Here is an 11,924-nt window from a genome sequence, read left to right on the forward strand (position 1 = left end):
TTGTCTTTCAGGTTTCTGCAAGTCTCATGATTATGTAGATTATCTTCCGGATACATCGCATTAGGTTTCTTTTTTATCGACATTTCGAACCAACAACAGTTGTTCATCTTTAGGATGTGAAAGATTATTGAAAGACTGGTCTGATTTTTCCAAATATATATAGAGATGTAAGAGATGCTTAGCCGATGGATATTAGGATTTATTAAATTATTCTTAATTGTTCTATTTGTTTTAAAATTGTGATAGAATTAATTTAATTATTCACTTATGTTTTGTAAATTTAATTGATTTTAATTATATTTATTTTAATTAATTTTATAATTATATAATTATTTTAATTAATTTTTTATTTTAATTATTTTAGTTTTAATTATTATAATTTTAATTAACTACTTATTTTAATTATATTTATTTTAAGTAATTATTAATTTTAATTGTTATAATTATATTATTTCAATTCATTTATTAATTATATTTATTATGGCTAATCCATTTTTCTTATTCTATTTGTTTTCATTAATTATTCTCTTATGTTTTATTTTAATTTTTAATTTTTGTTTAGGATAAGATGCCCTATTCTAATTATGTTAATTATCCCTTATTCTATGTGTTTTGATTATGATATAGTTATTTGAATTATTATTATTATTATTTTATTAGGGTCATAGGTGAGTTAATAATATCTTCTTATTTATGTTTTATTGTAATTGTTTTTACTTTGTAATAGTTGGAGACATCATCAAGAACGAGAACTATTGGTTGACGAGTAAGTATCGTATTGTTTTCTATGTCTCAATATACACATAATATAGCTATAGTTTGTAAGGAGAGCAAAATGATCATTGGATCAGTAAACTTCCTAACATGGAAGAACAAGATTGACTTAGCACTCATGGAAAATGAAGTCATGGAATATTTCCTTGGTGAAGTAGTTGTACCCAACAGATAGAAGACTCAAGAGTTATAAAAATACAAGGGAGAAGTGAGGGCACAAAACATCATTGTTGAATCGATAAAAGATCATCTTGCTCCCTTTGTTGTTGATTTGAAGACATCCAAGGATACATATGATAAGTTGGTCAAGTTGAACTTTATAAGTACATCAGGTCAAAAATTTCCTTGAGGAATCAATTATATATAATAAGGAATTCAAAGGATGAAAACATGCCCACGTATCTTATGAAGATCTCACAAATAGGAGACTAGATACAGGTTCTCGGGGAAACTGTTTCTGACTCTGAAATAGATATTCATGTATTAAATTCTTTGCAAGTTGATTGGAGCAATTTCGCAACTAGTATCTACTCAAAGAAGGTACTACACCTTTTGATTAGTAATGGGCTCAATTTATCTTGGAAGAATCTAGGATCAAGGTAAAGGATGACACTGAATGAAATGAAAAATATCAATCCTTTATTGCAAGGTTAAGGAATATGAAGAAAGCGAAGTTTAGAAAGTTCAAAGAAACTCAAATATGTCCAAAATCCATGCTTTGGATGCAATGAGTATGGTCACTTTAAGAGGGATTGTCTGAAGATGATGAACAACGAAAGAAAGGAAATAAGTGAAGCTCACATAGCTTAAGAAAAGGGAGAAACTGAGAATAAATTGAAAGGAGAAGATCCCAAGGATGTCTAGTATTGAAGGAAGCTCCATCCCTACCAAGTTTTTTATGGAATTTTTCTTTCTTTTCTTAAGTAGAAATTAGAGTAGCATGCAATATTGCATTCTCTAGAAGAGTCTTGGTTTTGTAAAAGCATGGCATCATAGTTAGAAGTATATGATAGTATAATTAAAATCTACATAATCAAGTTGCTTTGAAAAGTCATATAGCAATCAAAGAATGAGAAGATTGTACCATATTGGATATTATAGTTCATCTAAGAATTTTCTAACATATTGTTAGAGATAGTTATTTTGTAAAGAGGGATCATCAAGATCCTATAAGAACTATAATTCTGGAAGGTTCTTGGAAAAATAATTATGACATGACTAATATATATTCCATCTAGTATGCAAACAATACATCTGAATGATGAAGGAATGCAGATGTTCAAGTTGCAATGTGAAGGGCATAATGAAGTTTCTACTACTCAGAAAATGAACCTACCTTTGATAGGTTTAAGAAGCAAGTCCGCTCAAGAAAGGATGGCTATATGATTATATGGAAGAATAGGTATGCATATTTTAAGTAACACTTCTCTAATGTAAGGTTCAAATCTACAAGAATCTTGTAGAAAGAGTTGGATATAGAAGTGTACACGATAAGTCTTCCATGTGGATGCATGATGCTCAAAAAGAGAAATTTGACATGCTTTGGAATGGATGGAGATAAATATTCTCTCATAATATTGTATGGCATAAATATAAAAATGTTGATCAATATCAAGTATAGTATTTGGAAGAAAGAAAGAGAGTTAACTATCAACAAATTAGCTTGATCGATGGGCACCCTAATTAAAATAGATGCATGGAGAAGGATTCTTGTACAATGTGGAGAATCATGCTAAAGGATGTTGATATTAAAGGGTATAGATAAGAAAATACTTTGATGAAAGGAGCCATCATGATAAGGTAATTATATGAACTCGTACAATTGATGCCACAGAGATGGTCAACTCCATCATCAGAGAAATAGGTAAATGAGTGATGATTTCACACCATATATCTGGAGGTGCGAAAAAAGCTGCCGTGGGAAGCGGAGAAACCATGAAAAAACATCTCTCCCAATGCCAGCTTAGAAGAGGGTTTTCGGAGAGCATGCATATATAATATTTTGGTTATTTGATTGACATATTGTATGGCTACTTGGAAGGATGTTACAAAAGTACATAATGATAGTTGAGGAAAGTTCAATTGTTAGTGTTAAAACTTGATTCAAAGAATATATGGATTGAGTGATTGTTTCTAATAGTCCTTAAAGGATTGTGAACTAAATATGTTTACATCATCATTTTGGAATTGAAAGGTATTAGTGTAAGAAGATAACTTGATTCTCATGCTCCTAATTCAACAAAGATCACTTTCATGATTATAGAGAGCTATCACTACCTTGAAGTTTGGTAAGGCTCAATATAATGCCTTCATTGATGATGAATTGAGGAAAGTGATATGAACGATTGATGGCTTGAATATTGTCACAAGAAGATGGCTCTACAACATCCAGGAAAAAAGAAACCTCAATATGATGAGATACAAAAGAAAGAAGGAACCATGCAACTATATCCATGAAGAACTGGTAGTTGATACACTTAAGGAAATAGGCTAGAGATCTTGTGATTATGACTTCCCAATTAAAAGGAAGTGAAAGAATCGCCTCTATGATTTAGAGGGAGTATGAAGTCTCCTTAATATTTTTGAAGGAGGAAGGATCTATTTCCTAAATCAAGTAGGAAAAGGGATCTCCTCTCTGGTTGATAGGGAGTGATGATAAACATCACATGTGTATTCTCTTATTCATGTGTTATGCACTAGGCAAGGACTAACAGTAGTACGTCGAAGTGAAGGCCATGGAGAGAAAATGATGAATGAAGGATTGGATAAGCATTTGTGATTTCCTTGAGGATAGAAAATCCAAGACAAGAAGTGGATCGATGCTCTTTAAGGATTGGAGAGGTATTCAAGACAAGAGTGGTCGAAGAGGACCAATATTCTTTGAGAAATGGGGATCCATGATAGGAATAGTCCTAAAAGGACATATCTAGTGAACATTTGGATGGGGTATGTACCTTGAAGAAGTAGTGTGGTATCTCACATAAATCCTCCCAATATTATGCTCTTGTATAAGTATGAGATTTTCATGTTAAGGTCTTACTATGTTGACAATGTTGATGCTTAAAGATGGCTTACCAATCTAACTTTTATGAGAACTTTTCAGTTTGAGAATATACTCGTATTGATTGTACAAATATTAATACCTCCCTAGTTAAAACGAAGTGTTGGAAAATGTAACTTGTTTCAGTCTTCATAATTTTCATTGTACTCTTGTCAATTTGTATATCTTATGTATCAAGCAAAAGAAGAAAGAAAATTTATTATTTTCAAGCATGTGTATTATTTTCAAGAAAATTTATTGAGTATTAATTTATTATTAGTCAATTTAATACCATAATCCAACAGAAGAAATCTACCTAGATTCATTGTTGGCCCTTGAAAACATCACTAGGTGTTTGAGATACCAGAGGATTTAACCCCTTTTCAAGGAGAGAATCATCATGGAATTCCCTTGATTCTGGGATGTAAACCACCAAATGTATCCTTATCGACATCTTTTTTCATAAAATAATAAAATAAAAATGATCTTTGAGGAACTATTGGAAGTAGGGGCCATATGTCCTAATATAAGCCCTTACCCATTGACAATAGCCATGGTGTTGACAAAAGAACATACTTAGAGCAATTGTCATGATTTTAGGGTTGTCAATACTTTGATAATCAAAAACAAATTCCCCATCTCGATGATCTCCTAGATGAATTTCATGAATCAATATTTTTCGCTAAACTTCATTTAAATTCAAGATACCACAAAATGAGGAAGAAAAATACATATATCTCTAAAAATAACTTCACATACATATAAAAATAATTATGAATTTACTATGAGATCTTTTATTCTTTGTAATTCTCCATAACCTCTTCAACAATATTTTTAAACCTTTATATGCAAATTTTTGCTAGTAGGAAGTATGAATTGAAACGAAGAAAATAGCACCTCTGCCGAATTGATCTTACCCAAAAACACTCGAGAGATTGAGACACCTCAATGTTTTTTGTCCTACCTAAAAACATTTGCGACAATCCCACCATAATACTCCCAAAAAAACATGTGTGTGTGTGTCTATCTATATATATATATATATATATATATATATATATATATATATATATATATATATATATATATATATATATATATATATATCAAAACCACTTAAAATCTATTTAGAGAGACGTGTGTCTATTTTAGATTCAAAAAACTTAATGAATCTTATATAAACGTACCTACGGAATAATGGGAGGTGGAAATGTTCGATTCGGTGGATAATATAGAATAATGGGAGGTGGGAATGTTCAATTTGGTGGAAATGTTATCCCCGGCCCACGGTGTAAGGACCTACGGTTCTTGGCATAACTACTGGTGTGAAGTGCGACGGCATGTTGGCAAATGAGCGAGTTGGACAAACGAAGTACGAGCAGATCATGACCACAATGTGCAAAGGACAGGTTAAAATGCACATTAGAGGATGGAGCGAAGAGTTTATATGGCGTGGGGAGTGTTGGCTCAACCCACGGGCCAACCTACGACTTTAGCAAAGGTTGACATGCGAAGATGGCAAGTTTGCGATACCTAGGGGCATTCCTTACATGGTGGACAAGTTGGCTTGGGTAGCTCAACTCACCCAACCATCCATACAAATACAACAAAGGCATGAAGCATTTGGACATCAACAATTCGAGCAAGTCTTTAGAGGAAGTGCGACGTGCGAAGAGGAGTAAAGCCACAACAAGAGAAAGGCACAGTTCTAATGCGCCCAACCTTGGGTAGCTCCACAAGGTAAGCACGCGGACTTGGAAGGAAAGGCGAGGGTGCGGGTAGGAGCGCCAACCATTTGGGTGAAGGCACCGGTGGAGACTCAGGTGAGTCGCCTGCCCGGTGTGCGAAGTATAACGTGGTGGTGAACGGGACTTGGGTGAGTTGCCCACCCGTTGTGCGAAGGAGTAAATGAGGGTGTCCCGGGTGACTCGGGTAGGTTGCCCGCTCGTCGTGCACGAAGAAACAAGGTTCGATTGAGAAGTGTGGTTGGCAGCTCGTGTGAGGGTCCGCCGGCCCAACTTGGGTAAGGAACTTTGGTTGGCACACGAAGGTGTGACAAGTTGTAAATTTGGCTAAGTATGAAACTTGGTGTTTCCCAAGTATACTTGTAAAGCTTTGTAAAAGTTGAAAGTTGATTAATATAATATATTCGGGCAAACTCATTGTTCAGGGAGTTGCCCTACCTTTATACTGTGCAATTGTGTTCTTCATGTATAATTGCTGATGATAATGAATGTGTATGGGTGTTCATTGGTATAAAGGAAACATAATAATTACTTGGTTGAGAAACACAAACTAAGTAGGACAAGTGGTTAGGCATAGTCCATGAACATAAGTATTGGTGAAAAGAAAGTGTTCGGTGGTGCCGCACCTCGCCAAGTATGGTTGGAAGACTACCGTAGGCCTGGGGGTATGACAGGTGGTATTAGAGCTGGTGAAGTGCAAAGGGGATTTGCAGAAGAAGATGATCCCACTGTCACTTCATGACAGGTGGTATTAGAGCTGATATCCTGGTTGATGGTGAAGCAAGTGCATATACACTTGGAAGTTGGTGACAATGAAGCAGGTACTTGGAGGTGAAGGAAGATATTTCACATACAAGTGGAACAAGGGCTAGTTCAGGTTGCAGGCAACTTGGTGAAGCTGTTGGATGGTCAATAATCTATCACAAAGAAGGAAGAAGGAATCAGAAATGGTAGGTGAATCTCGTGTGGGATCGAGTGAATCTGGCCACAATGCGACCGAGGCATTTATTGAAAATCTACTAGAGAGAGTGGAGGCATTGGAATCTTACTGGACTACAAAGATGGATCTAGTCATGAAGGACCTATAGGATCATGTGTAGTTGAGGGAAGAGTTTGATGAACTCCGAACTCGGCATGAGTACACTGAGCTTAAGTGTACACAACTTGAAAATGAAGTCAAGGAGATTGGAGAAGCAAGGGACAAGGGTCCAGCAGAGATCGTGAACTTGCGGAAATCTCTTGATGGTGCAAATGATGAGATCGCAGTGTTGAAGAAGGCCGTCAGACATAACTTAGGTGGAGGAGTGTCCCATGTGAAAGTCAAGGAACCGAAATCTTATGATGGTACAAGAAGCGCGAAGACTCTTGGTAATTTCTTCGGGATATGGAGCAATACTTGGAACGCTTGGGTCTATCCGATGATAAGACAAAGGTGAATGTGGCTGGTCAATTCCTGACAAAAGATGCTAAGATGTGGTGGAGAAGATAGATGAATCAGATTGCCAATGGCAGTGCTGATGACATTACTTCTTGGGATGATATGAAGAAAGCTTTGCAGGTTCATTTCAATCCTTAGGATGAAACGTGGGAAGCAAGGATGAAGATTAAATTAATTAAGCAAACAAGGAACCTACAGACATATTAGCGGGAGTTTGCAAGTGTGGTTTTGGAACTTCCTGACATGGTGGAGAGGGACAAGGTGTTCAACTTCATTATTGGATTGAAACCTTAGGCATGAAATGAAGTGAAGAGGCAGAAGGTTAAAAAACTTGAAGAAGCTTTTGCTGTTGTGGACAGGTTGGTGGAGCATTATGATGAGACTTTTGATGAGAGGAAGAAGAAGTCTGATAAGCCGAAATAGAAAAAGAAAGATGAAGCTTCGAAGTCAGATGAGAAGATGAAGAAGCCATTGAAGTGTTGGATTTGTGCTGAACCACATATGGTGAAGAATTGTCCTTCTAGACTGAAAGTGGCTGCTATTGCACAATCTAATGCAAAGAAAGAAGAACCTTCTATGGGGATGATGCAGATTCTTGGTGCTGTTGCTGCTACAAAAGTGGTCTCTCAGAGGGATCCTGAAAGGAAAATCTTGGAGTATGTTCGGATGAAGATTGGAGGCATGGAGGTACTCACTATGTTAGATAGTGGAGCTACTCATAACTTCATGAGTGAAGATGTTGCAAGAAGAATTGGGCTGAAATTTGTACTATTGAAGGCACAAATGAAGACGATGAATTCTCCTTCTGATTCGGTACTTGGTGTAGCTGAAAGAGTGAACACAATACTAGGTGAGTGGACCGAGAAAGTCGACTTCACTATAGTGCGGATTTATGACTATGAGGCTGTGCTGGGGATGGAATTCTTGAAACAATATGATGCTATGATCGTCCCTCATTTGAAGAAGCTGTACATTTACGATGGAAGGGAAGATGTACCCATTTGTGTGACAAAGATTGATTGTAAACTAGCAGTGATGCAAATGGAGGATGAGAAGCGCATGGAAGACATGAGTAAGTGGTTGTCTATTGTTGAGGCAAAGCTTACCGAGCAGTCATTGGTTATCAAGACACTATTCGATAGTATCTTGGATTTGTCAAGAAGACTAGAAGAAGTGGAGGATGATGATGATGACAAGGAGGTTTATGTGAGACCGAATATCCGAGAGGAGGATCGGGTTGCATATCTACAGAGGATGGAGATAGACAATCATAACAGATGGATTGAGCCTATTACTTAGGGTGAGCCTTCAGGCTCTACGCCCTCTACATCTTCTGAGATGACATAGAAGATGGGGCTCATTGTTAGCTGCTCATGGCAGTGAGTCCTTAAAATAGGTTGAGTAGGTGTGGCAGATGGTACAGGAATGGTTCGGCATTAAGCATCATGACATGTTGTAAATGGGATGGAGTTTCCATGGACTTGAGCATGGGTGAGATTCTTGGTGAGTCTAGGATGTGGCAGAATCCAAGATAGATTGGTGAAGGCAAAGGATGTACATTCTTATGATTTGAGCATGACAGTTGGACTGATCACCTGACTAGTTCAAGTCATGGGGGCTAGCAGTGTACTAGAGAGATGTTAATATCAGGTAGGCAGGAAGGATAACAGTTCACAGGATGGGACGACACATGGTGGAGATGGTGGTTCTACATATGTTGTAGGGATGTTTGCAGTATGTGGAGGAGTTGATATCATGGACTAAGGATGAGGTAGTTGTTGATGATGATCTTGGTGGATGGCTACCAGGATGGGATGTTGTCAAGGACGAGAATGATTTCAGGTGGAGGAGGATGTAAGCACCTTCGGTTCTTGGCATAACCGCCCAGGTGAAGTGTGACAGCTTGTTGGCAAATGAACAAGTTGGACGAATGAAGTGCGAGCAACTCATGACCGAAATGTGCGAAGGATAAGTTAAAATGCACATTAGAGGATGGAGCGAAGAGTTTATATGGCATGGGGAGTGTTGGCTCAACCCACGGGCCAACCTACAACTTGGAAAAAGGCCAACATGCAAATATGGCAAGTTTGCGATGCGTAGGGGTGTTCCTTACATGCTGGATGAGTCGGCTTGGGCAGCTTGACTTGCCCAACCATCCATATAAATACAACAAAGGTGTGAAGCATTTGGACATCAACAATTTGAGCAAATCTTTCAAAGAAGTGCGAGGTGTGAAGAGAAGTAAAGCTGCAACAAGAGAAAGGCGCAGTTCTAATGCGCCCAACCTTGGGAAGCTCCACACGGTAAGCACGCGGACTTGGAAGGAAAGGTGAGGGCACGGGTAGGAGTGCCTGCCGTTCGACTGAAGGCGCCGGTGGAGACTCGGGTGAGTCGCCCATCCACTGTACGAAGGAGTAAACAAGGGTGTCTCAGGTGACTCGGGTAGGTCGCCCGCCCATCATGCACGAAGAAACAAGGTTCGGTTGAGAAGTGAGATTGGCAGCTTGTGTGAGGGCGTGCCCGCCCAGCTTAGGCAAGGAACTTTGGTTGGCACACGAAGGTGTGACAAGTTGTAAATTTGGCTAAGTATGAAACTTGGTGTTTCCCAAGTATACTTGTAAAGCTTTGTAAAAGTTGAAAGTTGATTAATATAATATATTCAGGTAGACTCATTGTTCCAGGAGTTGCCCCTCCCTTTATACTGTGCAATTGTGTTCTTCATGTATAATTGTTAATGTTAATGAATGTGTATGGTTGTTCACTGGTATAAGGGAAACATAATAATTACTTGGTTGAGAAACACAAACTAAGTAGGACAAGTGGTTAGGTGTAGTCCATGAATATAAGTATTGGTGAAAAGAAAGTGTTCAGTGGTGCCGCACCTCGCCAAGTACGGTTGGAAGACTACCGTAGGCATGGGGGCATGACACACGGGGTACGGTTATCATCCGTCAGTCTCGACTTCTATGATCCTCGCAGAGGCAGGGAAAGTAGACACCTGCTCAAATTATATATAAATAAATTCAACGTAAGGAATATATGCACAATGGCAGGTATGTATCATGTAGTACGTCTGCTATAAAGATGAATACCATTCCTTGCTGCAACATTGAAGTAGAAGTCAATGATGTTGAGGCAGATTTTGTAGTAGCGTGGACAACATAACTTCTTTGTAAACACACCCTCTGCTAAAGATTCTGCAGACATCCCCACAATCATCCTCTCAACCCCACAAGCCTTCATGCATTCTTCCGTTTCTATCAATTCATTTAGACTCTCCACCATAACATTTGATGTCTGCACATCATCCATTGCCCAATCAATGTATGCAGTACTTCACATAGAATTTATAAATGTGAATAATCAATTATCAATTGAGAATGATATAAACTCCCCTGGCATTGATATTGTACATTTCCATCTATCAAGATGGACTTCTGAAGCACACAACGTGCTCCAGAAGACGACACAGAAAACGTGCAAATCTCTGCCGGCAGCTTCTCGCATACAATCTCACCTGATGAAGAATGAGGTACTCTATAAATTAAAAGATTGTTAACTCCATTAACACTTACTATAATTTGGTAACCAACAAAGGCATTATAGAATCTCTACAAACATCATAAAATGAAATGAATTGTACGTACCATAAACAACTTGCAGAGTTGTAAGTGAAAGAAGGGTTGAGATTGTCAAAAGAAGCCTTGCAGCAACCATTTCTGTATTGTTCTGAATCTGGGTGACCTGGAAAATAGTGGAAATTTTTTTGTGTAGGATTTTGAAAAGTAATAGAATTTTTTGGAAATTTAGATTACATTAATCCATATTTGGTAATAGTGATAAATCTATTTGCACTATAAAAAACTATTTAAAGAATCTCAAAATTACTTAAAAAATATTCACAGATAAACAACACTCTTGCATTGTGTAATGCATTCTCATGCTCTCATCCAAAATTCTAATAGTGGTGGTTCAACATTGCTCTCACATCCTCTGTTTTTCATTGAAGGTGGCAGAGGCAGAAACAAGGTAGAAACGAAGCACTAGAACTGTGTAAATTAGTGGCAAGGCTAGTGCCTTAGATGAGCTTTCATTTAACTGTTTTTTAATCTAAAATTTGTTTAATGTACTCTCTTTTCTTGAATGAGATAACATTGGGGATGGACTGATTGAATGAGATAACATTGGGAATGGACTGATTGATTAGGGTGAGTGAATATTGGAAATAAAGAAATAGGTATGCTGGAAAATGTTAGTTGTGATTTTTTATATAAAGGAGTTTGTTTATATTCTATAGGAGTGGTTATATCTATATGTCCCTAGTTCGATGTATGGTTTAGATATTTTCTCAACCAACTGATAGTTTGTTCAAGATAGTTTCCCTATTTTGAGACACCACTTCTTATATATATGTAATATCATAATTGATCAAATAAATAATTTTGTATTATCAAATTTTATTTTGGTATCAGAGCCCGTGAGGGCATGTGGCAGGCCCCAACCAAGGGAAATAAAAAGTTTATTTGTCCATTAAGGTATTTTTTTATTATCCATCAGATTATTAAAATCATTTTGGAGCTGTTGAAAGAGTGTGGACCATAGCTAGGCTATGAGGGTTGACATATCAGTGGGCGGTGAGTTAAATCAAGTTATGTCTAGTCTTATGTGATTACGTGCTTGGAGAAGAATCGATGGTGTCGGCCTATGGTTCCTGCCACTGTGATGATGCCTGCATGAATCTTGAAATCGTTGTGTGTAGATGATGGAGTTGCAATAGATTATTGCATTTTTTCTTCAGCATTAGTTTCCATTTACCGTGGTCTTCTTTTCCTGCATCGATTATGACCTGCGGCTAAGTCACCGTGAGCGATCAATCTTACTTCTTTTTACGACAATGGAGAGAATCAATGGAGATCCATAAACGTTG

The 11,924-nt window shown here is 37.4% G+C and overlaps 1 long non-coding RNA gene across 1 annotated transcript; it reads right to left on the reverse strand.

Moving 5' to 3' along the window:
* Positions 1 to 10,300: 10,300 nt before the first annotated feature.
* On the reverse strand, positions 10,301 to 10,731 carry LOC149259093 (uncharacterized). The gene is made up of 2 exons (XR_016246755.1): positions 10,645 to 10,731; positions 10,301 to 10,514 (listed from the first exon to the last, which is right to left on the reverse strand). It is a non-coding gene; the product is annotated as an uncharacterized LOC149259093 (long non-coding RNA).
* Between the last annotated feature and the right edge of the window lie 1,193 nt (positions 10,732 to 11,924).

This window comes from Pinus tabuliformis, chromosome 6 (assembly GCF_031772625.1).
Source record: "Pinus tabuliformis cultivar Carrire ecotype Pingquan chromosome 6, CPIR1, whole genome shotgun sequence".
NCBI classification, from domain to species: domain Eukaryota; kingdom Viridiplantae; phylum Streptophyta; class Pinopsida; order Pinales; family Pinaceae; genus Pinus; species Pinus tabuliformis.